Genomic DNA, 23,288 nt, shown 5'->3' with positions numbered 1-23,288 from the left:
TAGACATGCCATTCAAACCAGCTCAAGTGATAAGGGAATTTATTGGCTCATGTTACTGAAAAGTTCAGGAATTGCTTCAGGCACTGCTGGATCCCAGGTCTCAAAGTCATAGCTCTCTTTTTATCTCTTAGCTCTGCCATTCTCTAAAGGAGTTAGATGAGCTTGAAAGAAAACTCACAATTTAAAGACTTTAAGGTCACATTACAATCACCATTAAGGAAAATCTTCCTTGAGACTCATGTCTCTTGGTCCCACTTTCTTTGTCTTTAAAATGAAAGATTTGGACTATCATTTCCAAGGTTCCTTCCAGCTTCAACATTTATATTTAGCAAGTAAAAATACAGTAAATTTGAATTTCAGATAAACTGTGAGTAATTTTTTACTGTAAGTAGGTACCAAATATTGTATGGGATATAGTTATACTAAAAAAATATTTGTTGGGGCTGGCCCTGTGGCATAGTGGTTTAGTTTGGTGTGTGCTGCTTCAGTGGCTTGAGTGTGGTTCCCAGGTATGGACCTATACTACTCGTCAGCCAAGCTGTAGCAGTGACCCACATACAAAATAGAGGAAGACTGGCACAGATGTTAGCTCAGGGCAAATCTTCCTCACCAAAAAAAAAAGAAAGAAAGAAAAAAGAAAAAAAGTACTTGTTGTTTATCTGATATTCAGATTTAACTGGGCATCCTGCGTCTTACCTGGCCACCCTAATCCTAGATCTTAAATTTCATTCATTCATTCATTCATCCATTCATTCATCCATCCATCCATCCATCCATTCATCCATCTGTAGGTTTATTCAGATAAATAGTAATTGGGCACCTGCTATGTAGCCAGATACTCTGCTAGGTGCTGGGGGATACAATGATGAGCAAAAACAGATAAGATTCCTGCTCTCATGGGACTTTCAGCCTCTCTTGCTGAGGAGAGTGACAATAATCCTATAATCACCGAGGTGAATGTAAAATTACTATCTGAGTTAAGCGTACTGAAGGAAAGGAGAGCACCTTACAAAGGAGTGGGGATCAAGGAAGGCTTCCCTAAGGAAGTGGTGCCTGAAGTGAGAGCCGAAGGCTGAGCTGGAAATAACTGGGTCACGAAGAGTATTCATGATGGGCGAACTAGCCAATACTTCTTGTCTATGTTGAGATTAGTGACTGCGGAGTTCGATTGAAAGATTAGTTGGATCTTCTTCGGCAGAGTTAGAAACAGGAGTAGTGGCACCCTCTTACTTCCTCAGTCATTCTGGCTCCTGTTACACCCCCAGCCTTGCTTTGTGACCATAATAAGACACATTCCGTGAATAGTACCACAGTTACCATAGGCGTGAACACTTCTTCAGATGTCAGTATAAGGAAATGTGGGCATTAGAAGATATAACTAATGATTCCTTCCAGTCCTGAAAACACATTACCGGTCCTATTTTGCCTCAGTTATCTGATGAAACTCCTGCTTATTAACTACGAATAACACATGGGGTTGTTTCCTAAGTCAGGAGATCTGCATTCTGGCATTCGTTTTGCTCCTAGCTAGCTCAGTGAGTGTGGGCATGCCATTTAACCTCCTGGTGCCTCAATTTCCTCAGTTATCAAATGGGATTCACATCACGAATTCAGTCAACCTCATTGGATTGTTGTGAGGATTAAAATAACATGGAACCTTTTATTTGAAAAATGAGTTTTATTGTTCCTATATTATTAGTCATACCGAAATAGTTACTATTGTTGTTTTTTCTGTGGTATAACTTTTATACAATCAACAAAATTTGTCCCCTGAAGTTATACTGGGTATCTTGAAACTTAGAGACATATAAATGTGACATGGATAAGTGCCTTTACAGGTTTTTCATCAGTTTAATGAGAATAGTAGTATTTGCTTGTGTTCTACCAACGTGGAATTGAGAGGATTAATGTGCTTAGAGCTCCTTGAAAGTAGGTTGCTTCCTAAACACAAATAAACCTCCGTTATTATTACTATCATTATAGCTGATATTTCTTGCTTAACATATTAACTTCCCTCCGCTGAGCAAACTGCTCAATTGTTGGAGGGACTCATTTCTTTCTTCTCGATGTGTCTTGCTGCTGTTGAGCTAAACAATTCTTTAGCTCCCAGGGTGCTTATTTAATAAATGATGCTGTGAAGTTCCCGAAGAGAGACTTTCCATTTTCCTTTTGTGTGATGGCTGTGATCAGGCTTCAGCACCCTGTGGGCTGGCTCAATGAGAATGTATACTTGGAACTTAGTCACTAACCCGCTTGCTGTATTTAATCTGTGAAGTTCTGTAAACTGTGGAAGTACCTGGTGCCTTTCCTCTTCTCTTGACAATTTCTTCCTCTACTTTTCCTCAAACTTGGAAAAAAAGGTTAATTGCTATACATTTTTGAGCGAATTTTCTCTGACTTTTATAAGGCACTGTGATGTAAGAAAGTTATCAGTACTTTATGTATCTCGTAAAATGCACACACACGTGCAAAATACATCCCAGCTAGAAATTGAGTAGAAATCATAGTTGATGGACCGAAATTGTAGAATCAGGGAGTTATCAAAGAATTTTGAGATCAAGTCCAACTTCTTCATTTCTCAGATGAAGAAAAGATGGCTCAGAGAGATTACATGATGTAGGCAGGACCACACTACAAAGACAGCACTAAAACTTGGACTTCCTGAGGACCGAACCCAGCCCAGCATTGCCTGTTTGTGAAAATAACATTTTATTGCAGCACAGCCACACCCATTGGCTGTGTTGTCTGTGGCTGCATTTGTGCTGCAATGACAGAGTTAGGTAGTCCCCACAGAGACTATATGGCTCACGAAGCCTAATATATTTACTATCTATCTGCCCCTTCACATAGAAGATTGCCCAACCCTGACTAGGCCTTTGGAGTCCTCTGTCTCCAGCTGGCGGAAGGGGAGCAGGCAGGAAGAATATATGAAGTGGGGGTTGGGGAGGTGGCCAGGTCTACTGTGGCACACATCATTTCTGCTCACATTCTCTCGGCAAGCATTAGTCATATGGCCCTGCTTAGATGCACAGAGAGCTGGGAAATGTAGTTCTTTGAAATGTAGTCCTGAGCAGCTGATTCTCAGTGCAAATTCTATCCTATGGAAATAGGATCATGACTTTGATAGCTAGCTAGCTGTCTCTGCCACAGGGTAGTACACACATTTGGTGGGTATCTGCTCAGCCCATGGCCCCCTCTCTGAGAACTATAGCCTCCCAGAGTGTGAGCTCCTATGGCCATGTCTTTGCTGTCTAACCCCACCACTTGTCCTAGACCATTATTGAATTGAAGGATAGCATTTGACCCAAAAGATCCTTCCAGAGATTGTAATCAGATACTAAGAGATGATAGTCAGTCTCTGTGATTTTTTAAAAAACATTTTTCATTTACTAAACATTGTGGCTAAAATGACATATTCAGACTCTCCCTGAAGCCCATGTTTTGTTTTAAACCTATTCCAAATTTTCCAAATTGCTGGGCCTTTTAAAATAATACACATAGCTTATTAGGCTAGGCTAGGAGTACAGCATCATAAAGATAAAAATTGCCTATAATCAGTAATACAAAACTCATGAAGTGGAAAGGCAAAAGGTTACCGTCTTATACTATTCTTTGGTACAATGTGAAATGTGAGCATAATAATACCGTAAGCATTTTAATTGGGAAATGTACGAACATTGAAGCTGTGGGGCAATCACTTTAGCTCCGATAGAAAAGTGGAGAAAGCCACACTGCAGGATGAGCGAAGGATGCAGCAGGTGCTGAGAGGAGAATAGAGACAGGAGACCATGTGGCTGCACGAAGAGCACAGCTTCTTTAGCTCCTGCTGGTTGGGGGTTCCCGGTTCTAGTTCTGCCTGAGGCCCATCCATACTTCCTAACTTTGAGACTTTTAAGATACCCATGTAGTGGACATATATGGTTTTGTCTACCCTGCGTCCCTTCCTTTATTTGGGGGAACAACTTCTCCGCCCCATACCAGTTCCAACATGTGATCACATGACCTTTATCCACAGTGACTGATACAGGAGCAAGGCACATGACCCAAACCAGGACAATCAGAGTCTTCTGGGATATTTTTGAAATGGAAATAGGAAAAAGAAGTTCTTTTCTCCAAAGAAGAGGTCAGCAAACTATGTCCGGGCCAAATTCATCCCACTGCCTGTTTTATTTTTATGTGTTTTTTTTTTGTTTTTTTTGGGTTTTTTTGCTGAGGAAGATTTGCCCTGAGCCAACATCTGTGCCAACCTTCCCCTATTTTGTTATTGGTTGCCACCTCAGCATGGCTGAAAAATGGTACAAGTACGCGCCCGGGATCTGATCCCGAGAACCTGGGCCACCAAAGCAAGTGTGCCGAACACAACCACTACGCACTCAGGGCCAGCCTCTTATTTTTGTTTTTTGAAATAATTAGAGACTCAGAGGAAATTTCAAAAATACTGGAGAGATCCCAATACCCATCACTCAGCTTCCCCCAATGACAACATCTGATGTAACTAAAGTACACTATTAACACCATGAAACTGACACTGGCACAATACAATTAACTAGACTATAGACCTTACTCAGATTCCACCAGCTTTTCACTTTTTAAAAATGTCTTTGTGTATAGTTCTATGGTATTTTATCAAATTTACAGAATCACATAATCACCATCACAATCCAGATACAGAACTGTTCCATCACCACAAAGGAACATCCTCTTGCTATTCTTTTATGGTCACATATTCCCCACTTCCTTCCCTAATGCCTGGCAACCACTAATCTGTTCTCCATCCCTATAATCTTATTTTTTTGAGAATGCTGTATAAATGGGATCATACAGCACATAACATTTTGAAATGGACTTTTTTCACTCAGCATAATACCCTTGAGAGCCATTCAGGTTGTGCATATCAATAGTTCATTCCTTTTTACTGCTGAGTAGTATTCCACAGTATGGATGTACCACAGTTTGCTTAACCATTCACCTTTCCTTTTGAAGGACATTCAGGTTGTTTCCAGTTTTTGACTATTACAAATAAGCATTTGTGTACAGGTTTTTGTGTGAACATAGGTTTTCCTTTTCTAGGATAAATGCTCAGGAATGTAATTGCTGGGTCATATGTCAAGTGTATATGAACTCTTTAAGAAATCACCAGGCTCATTTCCAGAGCATGCCATTTTACATCCCCACCAGCAATGTATGAGAAACCCAGTTTCTTTGCCCCCATGCTAGGATTTAGTACTATCGGTATTTTTATGTTAGTCATTTTAATAGGTTTGTGATAGTATCTCATTGTGGTTTTAATTTGCTTTTCCCTAATGGCTACCAATTTTGAACATCTTTTTATGTGCTTAGTTACCATCTGTATATCTTCTTTGGTAAAGTGTCTATTCAAGTCTTTTGCCAATTTTCTAATTGGATCATTTGTTTTCCTGCTGTTGAGTTTAGAGAATTCTTTATATATTTTAGATATGAGTCCCTTACAAGATATGTGCTTTACAAATATTTTATTCCATTCCACCTGCTGCCTGGTTTTGTTGCTGAAGAAGATTATCCCTGAGTTAACATTTGTTGCCAATTTCCTCTTTTTTTTTTTGCTTGAGGAAGATTAGCCCTAAGCTAACATCCGTGTCAATCTTCCTCCACTTTATATGTGGGTCACTACCACAGCATGGCTGATGTGTGGCGTAAGTTTGTGCCTGGATTCCAAACCTGTGAACCTGGGCCACCAAAGCGGAGTGCACCAAACTTAACCACTACGCCACGGGGCCAGCTCCTGTTGCCTGTTTTTGTAAACAAAATTTTTATTGGAATGTAAATAAACTTTTTTTTTTTACGTATTGGCTATGGCTGCTTTGGTGCTACAGTGGCAGAATTGAGTAGTTGCAACAGAGACCATATGGAGAAAGTCAACATAGAGTAGAAGAGAATAAGGCAGTTTTGCAGAGTTAGAAAAGACCAGGAAGTAAGAGTCCAGGTTCCAGATCTGGATTCAGTCCACTTTGTTTATGCTCCAGCACTTCTAGAGGAACGAGAAAATTCCTCTTTTGCTTAAGCTGGTTCAAGTTGTGTGGGGCAGGTAGGGGACTTGCCATGGGACACAGACAGTGTAAAGGAAAACTAGGATGAAGACCACTGACCAGCCTCAAATAGCCATTTCAGGATTTTTAGAAACCCTCTGTTCTTAAAACTCATCAGAGCAGATGACAGCTCCTGGTTTCCAGTGTCTTCTAATTTAACAGGAGATCTACTCTTTTTCATTTATCCCTTTTCAATGAGTCTTTTTATATGTGAATGATACTTGTGTTTCCTCTGTATTGTACAGACATAATAATAAGAGTATCAGTGAGGGTTCTCCAGAGCAACAGAACAAATAGGAGATTTGTCCTATCACATTTGTTATATTGCATATATCCATATATGTGTATGGAGAGAGAGAGAATGAGGTATTTATTTTAAGAAATTGGCTCATGCAATTGTGAAGGCTGGCAGGTCTGAAATTTAGGGCAGGCCAGCAGGCTAGAAACTATGCATGAGTTGATATAGTCTTGAGTCAGGAATGTATAAGGCAGGCTGACAGGCTGGAAACTCAGGCATAATTTCTATATTATGGTCTTGAGGCAGAATTCCTTCTTTTCTGGGAAACCTCAGTTTTTGCTCTTAAGACCCTCAATTGATGGGATGAGGCCCACGCATATTATCAAGGGTAATCGCCTTTTCTTAAAGTCAACTGATTGCAGATGTTAATCACATCTGCAAAACACCTTCCCAGGAACATATAGACTAGTGTTTGACCAAACAACCAGGCACCATAGCCTAGCCAAGTTGACACAAAATTTATGATCACAATAAGATACAACACAATCACTGCTTAATTCATTTTTTTATTGAAAGACAATTTGGGGATTTTCAGCTACATTTATTTCCTAAATATTTATTTAGCACTAACTATCTACCCACCTACCTTAAGGTATCCACATAGCCACCTCCGTCTGAAGTGCTTCTTACAAGTAGGTCCCAGGGGATGGACACTCACAGAAATCAGCATAACCCCACTTCCTCTCCCTTCCCAGTCTCCAGGAAGGGAACACTCTCCACTCTAGGCGGCCTACCACCCTCTTTAACTCACATGTCAGCCATCCTCACCACTGCTTTCAGGAAACAGCTTCAGTTAGCTCCCTCAAGGGTTAACCTTTAAAACAAAACCCTGAGTAGCCCCTAAAACACAGAGAAGCTCTTAACTCCCTTCCCTGAAGGGGGAGTGATGGAGTGTGAGGTTGTGGGGGTGTAGGGGCTTGGCAAAAACAGACTGGCCCAGAGGATTCAAAGGTTTGGCTCTTCTTGCAGGAGGCAGGAAGAGAGGAGAATTACCCTTTTATTTTTTTGAATTGCCTACAATTGTGAGACAATATAGACTTAAACATCTCAATCGATTGCCTTGGCCACGATTTTGATTCATTTCTTCGGAGGAACAGAGCTAAATCAGACAGTGGCAAGAGACTTGACAGACTCAGGCGTCTGGGTTCTAATCCCAACTTTGCTGTTATTTATAAATATTTGTTGAATGAATCAACAAATTGCCTCAGTGATGTGGCGTTGATCATCACCTCTTACTATCTCCCCTGCTTCATTTGTAAAACAGCAATTACGATATTTGCCCTACTTCTCTCAGAGAATTATCAGACGATTTTGAGACGGAGGAAATGACAAAGAATTTTGAATGAGCATAAAGGTTGGTTACTGTAGGAGGCAGAATAATGGCTCTTAAAGATGCCCAGTCCTAATCCCCAGACCTGTGAATATCTTATTTTACATGGCAAAAGGAATTCAGATAGCAGATGGAAATAAGTTTGCTGGTTAGCTAACCTTAAAATGGGATTATCCTGGATTATCTGGGCAGGACCAGTGTCATCCCAAGGGTCTTTACATGTGGAAGAAGGAGGCAGAAGAGTCAGTGTCAAAGTAACGTGAAAAGACATGGAAACAGATTCTTGCCTCGAGCCTGCAGGAGGAACACAGCCCACCAACACTTTCATGTTAGCCCAGTGAGGCCCATTTCAGGCTTCTGTCTTCCAGAACTGTAAGATAATAAATTTACATTGTCATACGACACTAAATCTGCAGTGATCTGTTACAGCAGCCACAGAAAACAAATAGAGTTATTTTTAAATGTTTTACATGGCATTGGTTCTTAAAACACCAGAACAAGAATGGATCTCTCTAGATTATTAACTATAGTCAGATACTTGTCACCCAAACTGAGATCTCCATGGGTAAGGCTCCTGGTGCAAAATTAACTTGAAATATCCTAGTACCGACCATCCAGCACTTTATATAGACATGCATTTTACATCTTTGGGTTTGTTATGGACAGCAGTGTTTCTTAAAGTGAAGTGTGGGGTATACTAATCTCCTAGGGCTGCCATAACAAACCAGGATGGCTCAAAACAACAGAAATGTATTCTCTCACTGTTCTGGAGACTAGAAGCCTGAAATCCAGGTGTCAGCAGGCTGACTCCCTCCGAAGGCTCTAGGGAAGAATCTTTTCTTGCTTCTTCTAGCTTGTGGTGTTGCTGGCAGCCCTTGGTGTCCCTTGGCTTGTGGCAGCCTAACTGCAATCTCTGCCTCCCTCTTCACATGGCCTTCTTCCCTGTGCATCTCTGTCTTCAAGTCTCTTTCTCCTTCTAAGGACACCAGTCATTGGCTTTAGAGCCCACCCTAATCCAATATGACCTCATCTTAATGTGATTACATCTGCAAAGACCTTATTTCCAAATAAGGCCACATTCACAGGTACCCAGGGTTAAGACTTCAACCTACCTTTTAAGGGGACACAGTTCAACCCAACACAGAGGGCTACTTCCTGAGAATTCCCTCTTGGGCTTGTTAAAGATTCAAATTCTGGAGGCCCACCCAAGCCCACCTGATTGGGTTTCTGGGTTTCAGGCCTAAAAGTCTGCTTATTTAACAAGCTCCTGTCGTAAGTATTAGTCACCCTAAACTTTGAGAACCAATAATATGTATAATAGTTTTATTTTTCATAATTTAAAAATGGTAAGGGAAGACAATCTAGTTTAAAGCCTCTTTTTGTCTTCCAAATATTTATTTTACATATTTATAGAGGTGCAAAATGCAGAGAAGCTCTCCTGTGCACAGAGGTATGCACAATTTCCGCAAGATGCTAAAGGTTGCCAAGAAAAACATCAGGGGTTCAAATGCTTGCATAAACACAAAACTGACCTGTTTTTACTTTTAAGCTTCCCCCAAACGACCTCCAAGTTGGGAAATTTCTTGGCTTAAGACCAGAAAAGGTACCCAACAAAAACAGTAATTTGAAGGAAAAAGACGTGGCCTTTGAGTCCCGGAAACACAACGTGGTCCCAAGAGAAAGAAACAAGCCCTGACACGCTTTCTGACAGTAACATAGGTGCCTAATGTGGAGGTGGCCTGGGGAAGTGGGGAACAAAGGAATGAGAGAAATTCTGGAGAATCTGACAGAGGCAATTCGATTTCCTTGGAAAGTTCTGTGTTGTGCTAGTCTCCCCTCTGAGAATGTTAGCTATAAGCCAACGCACGTGAATGCCGGATCCTAAATAAGTCAACCTCCACCCCACCCTTTGTTTTTTCTACCCAAGATTCATTTAAAGAAGGTTAAAGTACATGGGTTGTATACAAAGTATTGAGAAAGATGTATGCCAAAATATAAACAGTGCCTATCTCTCTAGATGGTGGGATTTTGTTGGTTTTTATCTTTATAATTTTCTGTATTTGATTTTTTTCAATGATTATGTGTGGTTTACAAAATCAAAAAATAATCCACTATATAATTTTATAATAGTTGCACATATGAATATTTTAAATGTGAATGTGAGATGGTAAATAAAATAACAGCAAATGATTGAATTGGTTTTGAATAAAAGTCGGACCCTTAATTAAGATTCTTTTGTTCTTTGTAGCAGACCGTTGTATCCCAAAGAAAATCAGGAACAAACAAAGGAAAAAGAGACAGAAGCCTGTGGCTCTCTAACAAATGGTTTTATTTTCTCTCTCTTCTCCTCCCACCTCTCAAATTTGAGGATGAGGAGAAAGCAGGAGAAAAGAAGAGGAGAGGAGAGGCGGGTCAGAGGAGGAGAGGAAGTGGGAGTCGGCCTTCAGGGCCCAGGGTGTGGCTGAGATCAGGGGCAAGCAGCTGAGGGATTGGTTGGGAGATGGATGCAGGGCTGGAACATTCCTTGGAGTCTATAAAGGGGCCTGCTGAAATTTTTATTTACAGACTAAAGGGATTGTATTAAGAAACAAATGATTTGACTGTTGGTCCTGATTTGTCCCATCGGCCCCATAGGGCCTACTCTTTTTTTTTTTTTAGCACAGAACCCTATGCCTTATCGTATATATCATGTATCATTTATTTTTACATAACATGGCAGTAAAGGCATGATCCATCTCTTAAATAATGCTTTCTAGAACATTTCTAGCTAAGAGGCAGTTTACAGAGTTTAAAGTTTTAAAATATAATCTTACAGAATTAAACTTATGTTTTTATTTTCTATGTATTTTCTGACAGGTAAAAAATAACTTTGTAATCTTCATCACACAGCAATATATACCCATAATCCACACTCCCAACCATAGCATGATCTTTGCTGGGCTAGGGGTATGGCAGGACTGACTAGAGGTTTTCTTCAACACTCCTCCTTCCTACGGAGATGCTGTGGAAGGGAAGAGAAAGAATTGGGGAGATGCCAAGATGAAGCGTGTGAGAAAAATAGAAAGGAGCAGACTTTGTTTAAAGATTGGGGAAAAAAAAGAAAGAATTAAGCTGGTTAAAAGTGAGGGTAAGAGGCACGGCATAATGGGGGCTGGAGGCAAAGAGAAGCCATTTCAGAGCAGCACAAAACTTTCATGAGGTGAGGAGGAGGAAGAGAGGCTTTGCCAGCACCGGTGGCTGGGTCATCCTGGTGTGTGGTTCTGAGCCCAGGACCTACCTTTGGAATCCTGGTCAGAAAGGCTCATCCCTCCAGTGTCCAGGGAGCTGAAGGCAATGGTTGGGCCAGAACGGAACAGGGAAAGGGAGGCTGAGGAATCGACAGGAGAAAAATCAACACTCACCGCTCTGCTTACTCCTATAAAGTATGTGCGCCTCATCCTAGAGCAGAGTCATTGCTTGCTCTCGAACAGTGAGCTGAGCGTGATGCTACTGTGATGTCCCAGCTGAGGGGAGATGGGAAGGAAACCAACATTTGACAAGCTCCCACTAGGTGCCAGGCACTTTGCCAGAAGCTTTTTACATTATTTTATTTAATCCTCAAAACAATACAGGGAGATGGCACTGTTGATCGCATTTTGCAGATGAGGAAACGAAGGCACATGGAGATTAAATACTTGTCAAAATCATAAAATTAGTAAGTGGCAGGGCTGATCTTTAAACCCAGGTATGATCTATCTAGCTTGAAAATCATTGCTGTTTTCGCTGAGTAGAAACACCCTGGCATAGCAGAGAGTTCAAATCTCTCCCTTTGTTTTTGCTTCTGGTCGCTGCTGCCATCAATTACATGAGGACTTTGGCCTCGAACTTTTAAGCTCATCGTTTAGTATCGGTATTGCTGTTGTAGGGTGTGTTAGTCCAGGTCTTCCAAGGAGCAGACCTCAAGATGGGATTAGGTGTGCAAAGATTTTATGAAGAGAAATGCTGATGTGAGAGAATATGGGGCAGGAGTGGGAGAAGGCCCAGAGCAGTCAGACTTCCACGTAAGTCTGATCCCAGTGAGGAAAAAAGGAGGGAAGATTGGATGGAGGCATCCCAGATGGAACGGTCTAAGGAAGGCTTGGTAAAGCCTTTGAGGAGTCCTTGAGCCAAAGTCGGCTGTGAGAGAAGTTCCACATCTCCTAGGAATGAGCAGCTTTGGGCATCATGATCTGTGTGCAACTGCTGTGATGGACAAAAAAACGAAAGACAACCCACAGGATGGAAGAAAATATTTTCGAACCATATATCTGATACGAGATTTGTATCCAGAATATATAAAGAACATAATTCAATAATAAAAAGATAAATAACCCAATTTAAAAATGGGCAAAGAATCTGAGTAGTAATTTATCCAGTGAAGATATATAAATAGCCAAAAACCATGAAAAGATGCTTAACATCATTAGTCATTAGGAAAATGCAAATCAAAACCACAATGGGATATACTTCACATCCACTAGGATGGCTATAATAAAAAAAAATGGGCAATAACAAGTATTGGCCATAATATGGAGAATTGGAACCTTTGTATGTTGCTGGTGGGAATGTAAAATGGTGGAGCTGCTTTGGAAAACAGTCTGGCAGTTTCTCAAAAAGTTAAACACAGACCCAGTAATTCTCCTCCTAGGTGTATACCCAAGAGAATTGAAAATACACATCTACACAAAAACTTATACCAAATGTTCATAGCAGCTTAATTCATATTAGCCAAAAAGTTGATACTGATGAATGGATAAACAAAAGTGGCATAGACATACAATGGAATATTATTTGGTCATAAAAGGAATGGTGTATGCACACACACACGCTCATGGGCGCGTGCACACACACATGGGGATATTATTTAGCCTTAAAAAAGGAAGCAAATTCTGTCATACACTACAACATGATGACCTTGGAGGACATTATCCTAAGTGAAATAAGCCAGTCACCAAATGACAAATAATGTATGATTCCACTTATATGAAGTTCTTAGAGTAGTCAAAATCATAGAGACAGAAAGTAGAATGATAGTTGCCAGGAGCTGGGGAGAGAGGGAATGGAGAATTGTTATTTAATGGGTATAGAGTTTCAGTATTGCAAGATGAAAAGGGTTCTGGAAATTGGTTACATAACAATGTGAATGTACTTAACATAACTGTACACTTGAAAATGGTTAAAATGACATCTTTCATGTCATGTGTATTTTACCAGAATTGAAAAAAAAAGCAAAAAAAAAAAAAGGAATGAAGTACTAACACATACCATAACATGGATGAACCTTGAAAACATTATGGGAAGCCAAAGGAGCCAGATATGAAAAGCTGTGTGTTACAGGATCCCATTTATAAGAAATGTTAAGAAGTCTTTGGAGACAAAAAGTAGGTTAGTGCTTTTTGCCGTGACTGGCGGGAGTGGGGAATGAGGACTGACTGCTGCTGGGAACACAGTTTCCTTTTGGTGTGATTAAAATGATATGGAATTAGATAATGGTGATGGTTGCACAAATTTGTGTATATACTAAAAATCACAGAATTGTATACTCTAAAAAGGGTAAGTTTTACAGTATGTAATTTATATCTCAATAATGATATTATTTTTTACAAATGCTGTGATGGATTTCATAGCACATCAGTCGCTGGGGCCCCAGTCAATTATACTCCCTAGTGTTGCAGATCTGCGAGATGCATTTTCATGGCGACCACACACGAAGCTCCATTTCAAATATATTTTTGGTGTTCATCATGATTATAGTTACCCAAAATGCATTCAGTGCAGACCTGAGAGGGGTAATGGACTAAATTATTTCCCCAAATGATTTCTTTTTCCAGGAAGCAGTAAATGCATGGTCCCGAATTTCTCATTGAGGATAGATACGTTTTGATGCTATTTCACTGCTGCAACCATTTTGATTCTGAGAGAGCAAAGGATGTATCAGCGGAAAATATGAAATGGCTTCAGATCTACTTTGTGACCCTAACAAACATAAAAAGTAGTGTGAAACAACTTGGTATTTTCAACTGCTGACCAGAACCACACTTAGGCAAACTGTCACTGGCATCGTTACTGCCATCATCCTCACTTTGGGCAAATCAAGTGGAAAGAAAGAAGGATGCAATGAGCCCTGCGGAAATAAGGTGGGAATGCTTGTGGCTCAAGGGAATTTTTTTTAAAGTTCCTCATGTTTAAGCGAAAGATAAAGCAAATCCAATTTTTAAAAAAATTTCCCAGAGAGGTGGAAAGGATAAAAGGAGGGAATAGCGATCAAAGCTAGACATTTCTGAAATTACTTAGATGTTTGACTTTGGAATAATGTTAATGTTTTACATGATTAAAATAACCACAAAAATGAAATTAATGAACCTATTTGTGGATTGACTGGGTTGCTTAACCACACAGAGAAGAACAATTTCAAAGTATTTTAAAACATCATAATTTGACTGAGATGTACCTGAAGACAAAAAGAAGTATAAAAAAACACAAATTTTTTCCAGTAGTCATATTGTTAGTAATATTGGTATAGTTATTCTAAACTATTATGTATGCAATGGGATAATGCAAAGCAATTATGTTAATTTATTAGGAGTCAAGATTTCCAACATAAAAGAGTTACAAATAGAAAATCAGAGAAGTCAAGTGAAAACCATGTAATCCTAAATTTGAATTAGAAATATCAATGCATGATGCATTTTCTATTAAAATAATATTTCCTAGTTCTAGCTACTGGAAAGGCCTAGGAACAAGGATAAACCCAGTATCATTGATCTACCTAGCACCCAGACAGTGGTCTTGAAATACAACAGCCCACCGAAAGGACTTCTTGAGGAAATGACTAATTAACTAGGGCAGGAAATGATTGTGACGAGCCCAGAATATCTTCTCACATTAGAAAGTAAGGAAGCTATGAAAAACTACTGGGGTCATGACAAAAGGATTCAGAAGTCAATTTGAAGAGGCTCCAGTGGGTCAAAGAGGGGACAATCCAAGCATCAAGATGAATAATAACTGCAATGGTTATTAATTGATTACATTAATATATTACACTACATTATACATTAAATACATTAAAACCAACAAGTGTTTAACGATGCTAAACAAACAAACATTACTGATCATCTTTGGAGAATGCTAGGGAACCAAATCATTTTTACGAAAAAAAAAGAAAAAGAATCAAGCATTTATTCTGCCTTTCTTACATAGCTTATACTTCAGGACAATCAAATTATTGATAAGAGGAAGCTTCTCTTGATAGATCTAAGCTAATAAATGAAGAAGGAATGATTGCTAGAAATAGTATATGACCATTTTGAGACCCTCTTATGAATTAATAGATATAGACAATGATCATCAATGGGTTGTGAATATAGGGACAATCAGACATTTTGTGCCCCCTAGTGGAAGTTCACCATTTATAAAGTATCCGTGATAAACAAGCAAACATGAATCCAATATAGTAACCATTAGCAACATGTGTCTATTTCAATTTCAATTTAAAATAACCTCTATGTGCTGTCCAATATGGTATGCACTAGCTATTTGTGGCAATGTGAATTTAAGTTAATTAAAATAAAATAAAATAATTCAGTAGCTCAGTCACACTAATGCAATAGCCATACGTGCAGATATAGATCACTTCTATCATCACAGAAAGTTCTGCTGGACAGGGCTGAAAACCTAACTACTAGTTTACAGGAAGTACAGGGACTAAAGAATATGATTCACACAGTGTGAAGATTCAGTCAGCACGTCCAGGATGAGGGAAACTCTACAGGACAAACGAGCCAGTTCTTTGAACAAATAAATTACAAGGTAAAAAAAGGAGGGAGAGAGAACATATAGTTTGAAAGAGACTTAAGAAAAACATCAACCAAATGTGAAGTATGGGTCTAATTTGGATCCTTATGGTAAAACTCTGAAAAAACTAATGAGGCAATTGAGGAAATTTGAACACCGACTGGGTGTTTCATATACTAAGAAAGTATTACTATTTTTTAGTGTTGGTGATATAATGGTTATGTCTAATAAAACATTTTATCTTTTAGCATCATATCTTTAAATGTTTACAGAAGGAATAATTTGATGTCTAGATCTAGCCTTAAAGTAATCCAGTTGGGAGAGAAAGAGGATCAGGGCATAAATGGCGTGAAATTTGCCATATTTGATAACTCTTGAAATTGGAGATTCCATTAAAGTATTCTATTTTTTGTGTATGTCTGAAGTTTTTTCATAAGAAAAGTTTTTTAAATGACTGGTTTGTCTTTTAGAGTCATAAAGTAGGTCTAAAACCATTTGATGTTTTCTGCTGTTGTATCTTTTTTTATTCTCCATGTCAGAATGTTTGGAGCATGGAAATGGTGGCATCATATCGCGCTGCTTGTTTTCTGATGAGCTCTCTCACTCTTTCATGAGTTACCTAAACTTGCTTTCCCATTACGTTAGCTTTAAGACCATTTAGATAGGTGTCCAGTAGCCATTTGACATTCAACATACACTACGAAGTGATCATTGCACCCAAAGAACCATGGAAGATCCTGGAGGTACAAAGATGAATAAAATACAGTTCTTGACTTTAGGGAGCTTACACTCTCATGAGGAGGTGGTCTTAGAATTCATAATAAATAAATTACTATGAGAAAGTAGGCACAAAGTTTAGAGGGGCCTGAAGAAGGGATTGGCCCATTATATCTTGGGGTGGTGGAAAAGATAGACTTCAGAGAAAGTGGACTTTGCACAACATTTTGAAAGAACAAAAATGTGGTATCCAGGTTGACAGCATGAGCAAAGACAGACAGGCATAGGAGAGGCCGGCATGTTTGAGAACTACACACACACTGTCTCACTGCTCTAGAGGTGTTTGTTAGTAAAACTTCTGTGTATTCCAAAGAATTACTGTCTTAGGAATGGGAAATTTCAATTCAATTCAATAAACATCAATTCAATTTAATGAAGACCTAGCAAAGCAAATGAATAACTGAAAATATTCTATCATTTGAGCACTTTCTATGCAGTTAACACTCTCCCAGAGTCTGTGGAGGGCCCAAAAGAAAAATAGGAAAAACTCCTAAAGGATTTTTTGGTCTTGTTAGAGAAGTAGGATTTACATGGGTGGAATAATTATAGAGAACAATTAGAGAATTCCTGAGGAAGGAAGAAGAAACTTAGGAGAAAAAAAAAAGGCCAAGGTTTTGTTCTAAGCTAATTGTGTGGGTAATGAGAGTTAACACTGAGGGCTCCAGTACATGTCAGGCCATGTGGAGCACTCACACATATGACTTCATTTAAGCTCATATTCAGGAACAGAAAAACCTAGATCGCAGTGACTTGTACAATGGAAGTTTTTCTTCCATATTTTAACTATAGATATTGGGAAGGACATTCCCCAAGTTTGCCTCACTCAACTTTAGCTGGTCTTTACAAATACATCTGTGCCTGCATGGGGTGTGGGGGAGAGCAGGGAGGTTGGGAGGGTCCATCGGGGTGACACTGACCCAAGGAAGTCTTTGGGCTGCCTAACTATGATGAGAGGATGTGAACAGAGGAGCTGGGCCAATGTGATTTCTTCTCTGGGCAAACTGATCTGCAAACACAAAGAACTGGCTAGTTGGAAGAGGATTCAAGAGGGGAGCAATACATGAAGAGCAAGAAGCTGAATCACTTTAATGGCTGAATGCCACTGAGAAGTCCCTATGGCCCAACCCAACTACCCATTCTTATTTTTCTAAGGTCTAGTTATTTGGCTTTTCTAAGGTCTCTTTACACATTTATCCTTTTATAACTGGTATGAATTTTAGAGTCTTAGGACTCAGAAGTGCAAAGATTTTTTTTTAACTCAACTGTCATCTTCAGTTTCAACTCAGTCTCTTTTGGGTAAATATACATCAAATATGGAATTCTCTCTTCCCTCTTCTCATTCCTTTCTCCCTGGAGGGATGTAAATTCCCAGGAGGAGAGGAATGGGCATGTACATGGAGCCCTGGCATCAGGAGCAAGCACTGGTCTGCAATGTTCACTCTCCCCCAGGGGCCCATGTGGCCCTGAGTGATCGCCTTTGTTTCCACTGCATCCCTGGCTGATGGCTCTAACTCTAACGGCTCTGAGACTGGTCCGACACTGTGCTTCTTCTTCCTTCAGTGGCCTAAGTAGTCACCTCCATTTTCTCTTGGAGGGTCAGAGACTGATGGTTGTGTTCTCAGAACCATGCTGTTGTTCACTGGATTGTGAGAGGATGCCCTAACCTAGTTGTGAAAAATCTAGAATCTTCCTAGACCCCTCCCCCAGCCATCACAGTCTGCTCGGGATGCAGCACTTCTCTCTGAGACTTGAACTCTTTCCAGCTACAGCCCTGGGGGCCAGGCACAGCCCCTTCTGTCCATGGAGCTCCCCAAATGTTAGCTTTCATTTAACAATCTGCACTCTGTCACACACAATCTAGCCTATGCTGAATGAAACTCAAGTCCTGGATGAGTTCTCCTAGGATCTTCTTTCCTATCCCCTGCTGAAAATTCACTTTTGAGAGATAGGTAACCTGCTCTGGAGTGTTCATGAGTGCTTCTCCTCTCTGTAGGTTGTTGCATCATGCTCCCAGGTGCTGAACCCTTTCAGGAAATACAACCAAACTGGCCTCTCTCAACCTGTCTGACTCCTGCATTAGAAAACTTACTTCCAAGACTACTTTTGTTTCTGTTCCTAGTTTTAAAAATCTGAATTGGAACTCAAAGCTAAACAATAAGTTCTTTGTTCTTGCCTTCATACACTCTCTTCCTAAAGATATTGAGCATGGAAAGTTACCTGCTGTCTGAAAAGGAGAGACATGTAATGGTTACAGGAAAGCTTGCAGAGAAAACCTTAACTGATATTATCTGCTATATTACAATATTTGAGTATCTTGATGAAGTTTCTTGCAACCTGTGCAGCACAGCACAGAAATCCTCTTTATAATGTGGATATTTGGGCTCCCGGATAATTCACGGTATAGATTTCCTGAATTACAGTGCGAGATGTGCATGACATCATTCTATCCACAGGAAGCAATTCAGTCCACAATACAACCAATCCTTGAAATAGCTCCATTACTAGATTTTTCTACATAGCCAATTCTTTCTATTTTACGTGTAAGATAAGTGAAATCCACTGAGGACCTACCCACCTCATTTTCACTAGTATCCTCAACATCTATCTAAACATATTCTTTTTTATGGGCATGAACAATTTTATCTAGTGAAACAATTAAAACACTAGTTCGGAATTTTTCCTTTTTTCCCCAATCCTTAAGGAAGATACTAAAGAAGAGAGAAACAGAAAAAAGTCAGGACATGATGAAATGTTAAATAAATGGTAAAAATGATAAAAATTTGTAAAAAGCCAATCTATGCTAGGATTATATCTGTGTAGAATGAATGCATCCAAATTCAGAATAGAAAGGAAGCCTGGAAATTGGAAACGAGCTGACTTTTTAGTAGGGTGGGATTGTGATTATTTAACTCTTTAAAATTTTTAGCTAGTATTATTGTGTTAATAAGCAGAGGAAACATTCTAAAGCATACAATAATTTGGGTTTACAACAGAAAGATCGCTTTTAAAGATGGAGAGGAAATGGGAGAGAGTAGAAGAAGAAAGTCTAAATAATCTTTGAATTTTGGTAAATTCTAACTTCAATTCTCCTTGGCTGAGAAGAAATGACAAGAAATCTATACTTAGAAGTCACATTAAAACAAAACTCTAACATCTCACACGTAAGCTTTGGGTAATTCATTTCGTTAGATGCGTGTGCAGGAAGGAGACCGTTTCCGCCAAATGGAACAATTTCGACGTCTAATTTGAGGTCAGACTCCCTTTTGCAGAAGGGGTTTTTGTCTGGCTCACACAGGCAACGCCGAGCCTCTCCCGCTTGTCCTCTCTGGATTATTTGCTTACTCCGGGAGATGAAAAGATGGCATGGTTTGTGAACCAGGAGTTGTTATTCTTTGCCTGCATATCATGTTGGCTTTCTCGTAAGAAAAATCACAAGAATATATAAAAGTTTTTGATGAATAGGACCCTTTATTTTTAGGAGAAAATGGATGGAACAGTTTGGGGCTTTGGGGCCGCCTGTTGCTCTCATGTGAGCACCTCCCACAGCCCTGACTTTTATTCCGCCGCGTGCTTGGTGCCAAGATTTACACGGCCGCTGTGGGGAGCAACTGGATTTAGCATAAGTAAGAAAAACTGCTTTTCCCCTGGGGAGAGACAAAAAGGATAAGTGCACAAGGCACAGAGACAATATTATCGGGAGTTATATTCCTGTTCGGCTCTTTTATTCACTCTGAATCCTGGATTCTGTTGCAAATAATAAAAGCAAGAAGCCAGTTGGCTTGGAGCCAAGTTCTGGGATTAGCAGAAGGAACTCTTTTATTTTGAGCTAAAAAAATGTTTGTCAGTGATGGTTCTATACATTACAAATATGGCCATTTGGAGTAAATATTGGTGTTTCTTTGTAAGTTGAGATATTGCCAGGAAAGCGCAAATTAATAACAATTTGAATTAGGCAGGGAAAGAGAAGTTTCTGTCAGGGCGCCTGGGAACCCAGGTGCTGTTCGTACACACCTGGTACTGCTGCCACACTTTCTCTGTGTGCACCGTGTTCTCTGAGTTTGGGTTGGATTGTTATTATTACCTTAATAATCTTTTCTCTCCCTCAGTTCAAATTGTGAGGTACTTTAACCCTCTAAAACTAAATGATGTCATTTTTCCCGTTGCACTATCTCAAATATCTGCCCCCCCCCTTTCATAAAATACGTTAAATAGGTTGCAAGAACTCATTTTGAATTCACACAAACCTGGGTTGGAATCCTAGCTTTGCTGCATGCTACCTACCTATCTTTATGATCCTAGGGAAAGTATTTAATTGTTCTTCACTTCAATTTCTTTATTGAAAAAATGGGGAATAATAATATTACACATCTCATTGAGTTTTGTGAAGATCAATGAGACAATACCTAAAGAACATTTTGCATTGCACCTATGCAATACCACTATTGCATAGTAATGGCAAGTACTCAACAAAATTTTGTTATCTTGATCATTATTGTGGGGTAAAGTGGTATTCAGAGGGAAATTTATAGCTTAAAATATAAAAAATAAGAAAGTCTTAAAAATGAAATAAGTACTCAACTTAAAAAGTTAGGAAAAGACAAAGAAAATGTTTATGTTATAAACATGATGACTTCCATTTATAGTTATATAGAAGACCAGATGTCCTGAGAAAATCTTCCAGTATGGAACTAGAAATTCTGGATAAAACATACTTTAAAAAATCTTTTAAAATAATTGGCTGGCTAATTGGGCAAAGGAGGACTATCCTTGCCTTAGATAATGTGAAAGTAAAATCCAGAGAGGTAAGACTATCTGATGCTGGCGTTTGCCATGGAGGTTTCTGGCTATATTAGGTGGCCATACGCTGAGGAGGATAGATAAAAACACAGGGCCTGTAAAAGGTGAGAGAATGCACTGGAAAACATCCCTATGAAGCCAGAATTCTAGGTACATTCAAAAGGGTTGAATCGGAGCATGGTGGTGAGGATGGGTGTGCCCAAGAGAAAGAGACAGTGGGGGGAATTTATCTATTGACTTTAGATCTAAATGAAAAGTAAAAATGGAGGAAAATACTAGGAGAATATCTAACCACAAGTTTGTTATCACATGTGTTTTAAGCCAGAATTTATACCATCTGTATTACCCAATCCCCAATAAATCTAAGCCAACTATTCAGTTAAAAGTGTTCCCAAGTAATGCAAACTGGTGCAGCCACTATGGAAAATAGTATGGAGATTTCTCAAAAAATTAAAAATAGAAATACCATATGACCCAGCCATCCCACTACTGGGTATCTATCCAAAGAACTTGAAATCAGCAATTCCAAAAGTCCCATGCACCCCTATGTTCATTGCAGCATTATTTACAATAGCCAAGACCTGGAAGCAACCTAAGTGCCCATCAAGTGATGATTGGATAAAGAAGATATGGTATATATACACAATGGAATACTACTCAGCCATAAAAAAGGATAAAATCGTACCATTCACAACAACATGGATGACTTTGAGGGTATTATGTTAAGTGAAATAAGCCAGACAGAGAAAGACAATCTCTGTATCACTCCACTCATATATGGAAGTTAAACATGTGGACAAAGAGAACAGATTAGTGGCTACCAGGGGAAAGGGGGGGTGGGGAGTGGGCACAAAGGGTAAAGTGGTGTACCTACAACACGACTGACAAACAATAATGTACAACTGAAATTTCACAAGGTTGTAAACTATCATAATCTTAATAAAAAGTAAAAAAAAAAAAAAAGTGCTCCCAAGTATTTGGTTAACAGGAACAGAATATCAGAATAAATCTAAAGAAGGCAGAAGGATGGAAATAATAAGAGAAAAAATTAATGAAATAGAAAATGAAGAAACAGTAAAGTATATCTTTTAAAAAGACTAACAGTAGGGATAAACCTTCAGAGAGCTTGACCAGAAGAAGGAGAAAACACAAACAACATTAGCAATGAAAAGAGGACGTAACTTAGATGCTAAAAGGATTTAAGAAAATGTTTGGAACACTTTTGCCAATAAATTTGAAACCAGGTGAAATGCACAAAGTCCTAGAACAGTGTTTCTCGAACTTTAGCATGTATCAGAATCATCTGGAAGGCTTTTAAAAATACAGATTGCTGGGACACTCCTCTAGAGTACCTGATAGGTAGGTCTGAGATGGAATCTGAATATTTGCATTTTAAGCAACTTCCCAGTGATGAAACATTGAGAACACTGTCCCAGAAAATATAAATTACCAAATACACTCCAGAAGAAATAGAAATTATTTTATAATTCAATGCTTTCTTATTTTCTTCACATCATGGTGCACACACACAGAAACCTCAATAATACTGTATGGCACCCTGGAGTAAACAGATGAGGCTGCTCTTGAACTCTACTTATCCCAGGCCTGCCTTGACCTACCTGCTCCTGGCAGCCCCAGGGGTTGAAGGACCAATCTCCTGGGCTCGTCGGTAATCCATATTCCGCATACCAGTGTGTCTTGGTTCTCCTGCTGGGAAGCTTTGCGCTAGGAATTACACTTAGATGTATTAGTTATCTGCAGCATAAAAAATAACCCCCAGATTTAACAGCTTAAAACAACGTACATTTACTATCTCACAGTTTCTGTGGGTCAGGAATCCGGATGTGGCTTAGCTGGGACCTCTGGCTCTGGGCTTTCACACGGCTGCTATCAGCATGTCAGCAGGAGGTGCAGTCATCTTCTGGGGAAGAATCCGCTTCCAAGTTCATGCACTTGGTTGTTGGCAAGTGTCAGTTCCTCCTGGGCTGTTGCACTGAAGGCCTCAGTTCCTCTCTAGTTGTTGGCTGGAGCCCTCAGTTCCTTGCCCTGTGGGTCTCTCCATAGGTACAGCTTGCTTCAGCAACTTGCTGCTTGCAAGTAAGCAAGAAGAGAAAGAGAGAATGAGAGCTAGGCAGAAGTCAGGCTTTTGAAACCAAATCTCAGAGGTGGCATCCCCTCCCTTTTGCTGTATTCTGTTAGTTAGAAGCAA

General features: G+C 39.5%; 1 long non-coding RNA gene across 1 annotated transcript in view; it reads right to left on the bottom strand.

Moving 5' to 3' along the window:
- The window catches only part of LOC139045195 (uncharacterized), a 42,789-nt gene extending 19,766 nt beyond the window's left edge, over window positions 1-23,023 (bottom strand). Inside the window, exons 1-2 of the long non-coding RNA XR_011503090.1 lie at window positions 22,884-23,023; window positions 22,699-22,804 (exon numbers count right to left, since the gene is read on the bottom strand). This is a non-coding gene — a long non-coding RNA (uncharacterized lncRNA). The remainder of the gene's footprint in view (window positions 1-22,698; window positions 22,805-22,883) is intronic.
- Between the last annotated feature and the right edge of the window lie 265 nt (window positions 23,024-23,288).

This window comes from Equus asinus, chromosome 4 (genome assembly GCF_041296235.1).
Source record: "Equus asinus isolate D_3611 breed Donkey chromosome 4, EquAss-T2T_v2, whole genome shotgun sequence".
In the NCBI taxonomy this organism is placed as follows: Eukaryota; Metazoa; Chordata; class Mammalia; order Perissodactyla; family Equidae; genus Equus; species Equus asinus.
The sequence above is the reverse complement of the archived record's forward strand: the minus strand, read 5'-3'. Positions and strand labels throughout refer to the sequence as shown.